At 40.0% G+C, this 6,313-nt stretch overlaps 1 long non-coding RNA gene across 1 annotated transcript; it reads left to right on the top strand.

The window, feature by feature from the left end:
• Positions 1 to 1,089: 1,089 nt before the first annotated feature.
• On the top strand, positions 1,090 to 5,300 carry LOC139722031 (uncharacterized). The gene is made up of 3 exons (XR_011710257.1): positions 1,090 to 1,142; positions 3,122 to 3,179; positions 5,275 to 5,300. It is a non-coding gene; the product is annotated as an uncharacterized lncRNA (long non-coding RNA).
• The last annotated feature ends 1,013 nt before the right edge of the window (positions 5,301 to 6,313 follow it).

Below are 6,313 nucleotides of genomic sequence, written 5' to 3'. Positions count from 1 at the left end.
TAATTGATAAGGTGTCAAACCAGAAATGTGGTTTGTGGATCTCTATGGTTTAACAGAATGCAATCACAGGTTCTGCATGTGAACATATGATGCATATTTGTACCAGGGTCATAATTTCATGTTAGCGTGAATCAAAGGACTATACCATCAGATTTTTGTGCATCATAGTGACATTTCTGCTAAACTGAAGGATTCCAAGCAGCTCATTGAATCACGCATTTCATACCAAGTCCCTTAACCCGTTGAGGATGAGTCATGAGTATACTCGGGCAGGTGTCTATGGTAAATGCGTGTTGTAGCAAAATCAAACCATCCTCAACGGGTTAATGATAGTCGGGATGAATAGTCACAGTAGTGGCTTCCTTGTCTTTATGACATTCTAAAAATATTTATTCTCCTTTTGTGAGTCATTTTTCCTTTTGTATGCAACATTTTATTTGTTGATGTTGATGAGGTGCAGGTAATGTTGTGAGTAACCATACCATCCCCTCTAGTTATAGAGGCAAAACACTTTGTCCCTTGGATAGGACATATAATTGAGGTCCCATGTGTAAGATAGTCACAACTCATGCATATAAAAGATCTCACTTCATTCTTTCATTGCAAAGAGCAGGGTGTTTAACCCGGTGAAGTGGTTCCACCTCACATCCAACTGGACCCCATGGAAGACCAGCTTAGCATAGCTGAATATGGGCTATCCAGCCATCTTTTCAGATGGAAATGAAACAAACAAACAAACAAACAAACAAACAAACAAACAAACAAACAAACAAACAAACTCAGTCTTACTTCTTGTATGATGAGACAGTGACAGCAATTGTTACATTTTCCTCTTCATCTTCGGAAGTATGCAGCATTGTAGTTATCCATCTATCTGTTTATTTATCAACCTATCTAACCATTGCTCACACTATTTCTCTAGCTATATTTGAAAGCAGAGAGATAGGAGAAAATAGGGATAAGAAAATTCATGATAAATAGATGAATAGAGAGAGAAAAAAAGAGGAAGTAATTTACATGATATTTTGCTCAAGTGAGACTGCATCAGCGTGTGTTTTTATCTCTTTGTGTTTTTCTCATTTATTCTATTCAGGTTCTGGATCACTCATCAAACCAGAAACATTTGTCCTCTCAAGCACAAAGTAAGTTTTTCCCTAAACCAGCAAACTTCATCCTCCTTCAGTTACAGATGATGATAACAATAATAGCAATGATCAGGACATTATTCATAATAATCATAATGACAACAACAAAATTAATAAAGATAATAATAATGGTAATAATGATATTAATAATCATAATCATGATAATAATAATAATAATAATAACAATAATAATAATAATAATAATAATAATAATAATATCAATATTAATATTAATAATCATAATACTCATAAACATAACAATAATAATAATAATAATTACAGTCATGACATACATAATTCAAACGAAATAACATTGTTAAGATGAGTTTTAAACAGGTTTAAGCGCATTAACTGTAGCGGCTCGCGGATATGCAAACAGAGGGAGATTATTCCACAAATTGGGAGCGACATACATGAACGGATAAACAGCTACTGTGTTTATTCAAGGAGTTATCACAATTATTTGATAACTCCTTGGTCTATTCAGCACAGTATGCATGCATGGAGACTAAACATAGGCCAGGCATTCAGTACTTTTGACTTGCATTGTGTAATGTGTTTTTCTATAGATACATGACGATCTAAATAATCTAACCCACAGTCGACCTCCACTATATCACCAGAATTCATGTTATTGTGACTGTTGTTAGCATTGTAGAAGTCAATCAAATAAGTGCTGTCGTCACTGTACTCATTCTCAGTATCACCAACGTCATCATTGTTGTCATTGTGCTTTTTAACTACCATCATTTCTGTAATACTCTCGCTTTTGTTTACTAGCACTACCAGTGTCACACGGTTATACTCAACCACTCATCCACTCTTGGTTTTCCTTGCCACTATGCATTGAGGAGTTTCATTCTCCACCACAAGGCAATATTAAGAAACAATAATAATAGAAAAATAGACATATGATCATGTGGCCCTGGGTAATAGCAGTCGGGGAAACCAAGGTTGAGTGTAGACAGTGTGTGTTGCTCAATCGTCTGTAGCTGTTTGATGTACTGTTTGCAAATCATAGCATGGCTGGTATTAAATTATTCATGGACAGCAACAATAACAAATAAGATAGACAACAACAAGAACGACAAGAAAACCTCATAAAGGCCAACAGCCTGTGTTGATTCAGCCCTGTATTCTGAAACTTTGAATTTGTTGATATGAGATTTTATTGTATTGTGATTGAAATTTGAAAATGCATCAGAGTGTACCTTCCTTTAATAGTGTATGTAGATTTTGAGTTGAGGTTGCTGGGTCCATTTTGCATTTCTTTCCAAATATGCATGTGACTATTGCTGGAACCAACCTGAAAGAATATCTAATGAATCAAGTAAGAGTTGTGAGTCATTGGTGCAAATGGTTCATAAATTACTGAATCAATATTAAGGTCATCACCTTCCCCTTTGGTCAAACAACTACTCCTATATAAAAAGGGAAATTAAAAAAGGCAGCAGTTTGGAAATTAATGCATGCCCATATGATGCAGTAGCACGTTTAATTCATGTGTGACATTGGTTCACCGAAGATATATTGTCTGTGAATAATGTATATTATATTTCACACTACTTCTTGGCATATGAAGTATGGGTATTTGTGCATTCAGTTGTTCCAATCAGTTTGAACACATATGCCTTAGTGAAACATCTATTTAGAGAAGTATCAGACACTAGTAAGCCACTGGGTTAAATGCTACAAATAATCTCATTGCATTCTTTAATAGCAGTAGTCCAGTTTCCACGCATATTTTTGCTGCTTTTATGGCAGAGTTAAAGAGATTAGCAGCAACACACGGTCGCCTATCTGCTCAGGCAGGGTTGTGAAGCGTCAGACATTTTAACGCAATTTACACGTTATGGTGCAGAAATATATTATACCTTTGATCTTTGTTCATGTAGGGTGCTTTTTGTTTTGTTTTGTTTTGTTTTGTTTTGTTTTGTTTTGTTCTTTTACCCTATTTCTGCATTCCTTTTTTTCAGTGGCACAGATTACGTGAAAGGCATCGTGACTCTGGTTGGAGATATGCTATGCAAAGCTGTAAGTAGCAATAGCTTGTTATCCAAACTTTTACATGACAGCCCTAATAGACCATTTCGTAATTCCACTTTGCGCATGAGCAGAAAAAGGTCATTTGCACCAAGAGGCATTTGGGTTTGTAAATTCACTGAGATAAGCATCTGTAATGCGATGATTATTCATGTGATCTTATCTAAATGCCATGGTGCTTGCCAGCACATCCACCTGATAGCAAGAATGGTATTTCGCAATATAAAAGAAAATAGGCTGGCCATGGTATTGAATACAAAACAATTAAATGGATGCCCGCTAAATTGTCAAATGATGGAGTATTCTGATCACCTGCTCTAAATGCAAGCTCATTTTTTGTTTGAACATGAATTCCATAAACTGTTACGTCGGGCAAGCTTATGCATTGTGCCACTTTGAAAACGAGTGAAGTGCCTAACCAACTAAGAAAACAGAAAGGTCATTTGTACCAATGTGCACATGAGCTAATTACGAACTGGCTTATTGTGTTAGGCTGTTCAGTGTATATTTGCATTAGTCTCGAGACAAGAATATCACACACATGATCTTTTATGATCAAGTTACCAAGGCAACCATCTCCATCTGCCCAAGGGAAACCATTTGAGATGCTTTACTATCGTCAAATTATCATAACTTTCTTATTTGTTAGACCACATTCAATTCAAATTTCTTCCTTTATTGTGTTTCTTTTTCTGAAGAGTACTTTCTCTGGAAGGTTGGGGTGGGTAGAATGCCTCCTCAGGAGATAGAAAACTTATTATCCACAATCTTCCACATAAAGTTGCTTCAAAGCCCATGGGTGACATCCTGCAGTATTACAATTGTTGTATTGTTGTGATATAAAATTTCATGTGACCTTCTTTCCGTAAGAGGAGAAGTTACAGCTTCATTTTCACTGCCTGTGTAAAAAAAAAGAGAATAAAAAAAAAAAGCTGACCTAGGTTATTTCTTGTCTGTTTGACTTATCTTCTTCATCTCATTATCCCCATCCCCCATCCCATCCCCCATCCTCCATCCCTTATCCGCCATACTCCATATTCCACATCCTCTGTCCCCCATCCCATATATCCCACCCCCATCCACCACCCCCTTCCCCACCCCACCACCTCCCCCATCGACCATTCCCCAATCCTATCCCTCTCATCCCCCCACCCCCATCCCCTTCTCCCAATCCATCTCCCAATCCCTATCCCCCACCCCTATCCCTCATCCCTCACCCCTCACCCCTATCCTTCATCCCCCATCCCCACCACCCCAATCCCAATCCCCACCCCCATCTCCCATTCCCAATCCCCCTTTCACCATTCCCCATCCCCATCCCCACCCCTATCCCCACCCCTATCCCTCATTCGCTATCTCCCAATCCTATCCCTCTCATCCCCCCACCCCCATCCCCTTCTCCCAATCCATCTCCCAATCCCTATCCCCCACCCCTATCCCTCATCCCTCACCCCTCACCCCTATCCTTCATCCCCCATCCCCACCACCCCCAATCCCAATCCCCACCCCCATCTCCCATTCCCAATCCCCCTTTCACCATTCCCCATCCCCATCCCCACCCCTATCCCCACCCCTATCCCCACCCCTATCCCTCATTCGCTATCCCCCATCCCTATCCCTCTCATCCCCCACCCCCATCCCCTTCTCCCAATCCATCTCCCAATCCCTATCCCCCACCCCTATCCCTCATCCCTCACCCCTATCCTTCATCCCCCATCCCCACCACCCCCAATCCCCATCCCCATCTCCCATTCCAAATCCCCCTTCCACCATCCTCCATCCTCCATCCTCCATCCTCCATCCCCCTTCCCATTGTCATTCCCATTTCCCATCCCTTGTCTCCCATCCCCATCCCCCCTTCATTTTTTTTTCTGGAGGCATACACAGTCAGTTTTTAGTTATTGTATCACTGTATCACATGTATATTTTTTTTTCTTCTTTTATTACTATTATTTTGGTTTTGCATTGTCCTAATGTTATTGAGTTTTCTAGTCTTCTTGTATGAATAGCATCAGTGCACTTAAAAACAGCAGTAAATGCAATAATGTTATCATGATGATGATGATTATTATTATGCTCTTCCCAGGACCTGACTTTGAAGCCACACAGAAACACCAACCAGCTTGTAAAGACGTACATACGAGATGACATGCCGTGGAGACTGCAACAGGTTTGAATAAGAATACAAAGAAGCTGTCATTGTTTCCCGACTTATATTGGCAAACATGTCAGAGACTCCAACCCCAAGTGCCTTCTGATCGGGAGATTCTCCCACCTGAAACCCCTAGCAACCTGGAGACTCCAATTTGATGTGCGCGTGAAGCGCACAGTACGTACCACGTACGCACCAAAGATTATAAAAGCTCACGGAGGTACCGTGTTGATCCCGTATGAACATACCCACACTCTGTGCATGTGTTTTATGATCTATAGTTTATTGTATGAATGTACAATGTTGTACGTGGAGGGCGTATGTAGAACACCTAGCTCGCTCTTCGATCACAGCGTTGACGCTCGACCTTGGATCCCCTTGGATATATATAAAAATTAATTCCAGGTTTTAAAAAGGTGTTTGGGCGGGAGAAAGATCTTTTCAAGTGGGAGAAAATACATCTCTTAAGCAGGAGGCAGCACAGGGCCAGGGCGGGAGAAATTAAATTTCAAGCGGTAGAATGGGAGATTTGCGAAAATGGGCTTTCAGTGGGAGATCTCTCATCGAAAGCGGGAGAGTTGGAGTCTCTGGCATGTTTATCTGTGGGAGAGATTTGGGTGTGGTGTTTTGCTTTGTCAGGTTTTTTTTTCCCAGTTGTGTGCACTGCATGAGTTCCGGGCTGATGATTGTGCTATTTTTGAAGCAAGCATTTTCCAACAAACATTGTTTGCATAGAGAACAGTACATATTTACTTTCTACTTAGTGATCAATGACAAGTACACAAAGCAATGTTAAAGCATAGTTCTGTCAGGTGTAACCTTGTGAACAAGTACGGTAAACAGTAGTATTTTTTTCTTCTTCTTTTCTCTATTTTCCCTGCAAAATGATTGAATTGGTTCTGGTTGTCTGATATCAATGATACATAAAAGTGGGAATGCCATTGTATTATTCAATGCTTCAGCTGCAAAAGCT

The sequence above is a fragment of the Diadema antillarum genome, unplaced genomic scaffold (genome assembly GCF_040938485.1).
Source record: "Diadema antillarum isolate AM-2024a unplaced genomic scaffold, OU_Dant_1.0 scf00000156, whole genome shotgun sequence".
Lineage (NCBI taxonomy): Eukaryota > Metazoa > Echinodermata > Echinoidea > Diadematoida > Diadematidae > Diadema > Diadema antillarum.
The sequence above is the reverse complement of the archived record's forward strand: the minus strand, read 5'-3'. Positions and strand labels throughout refer to the sequence as shown.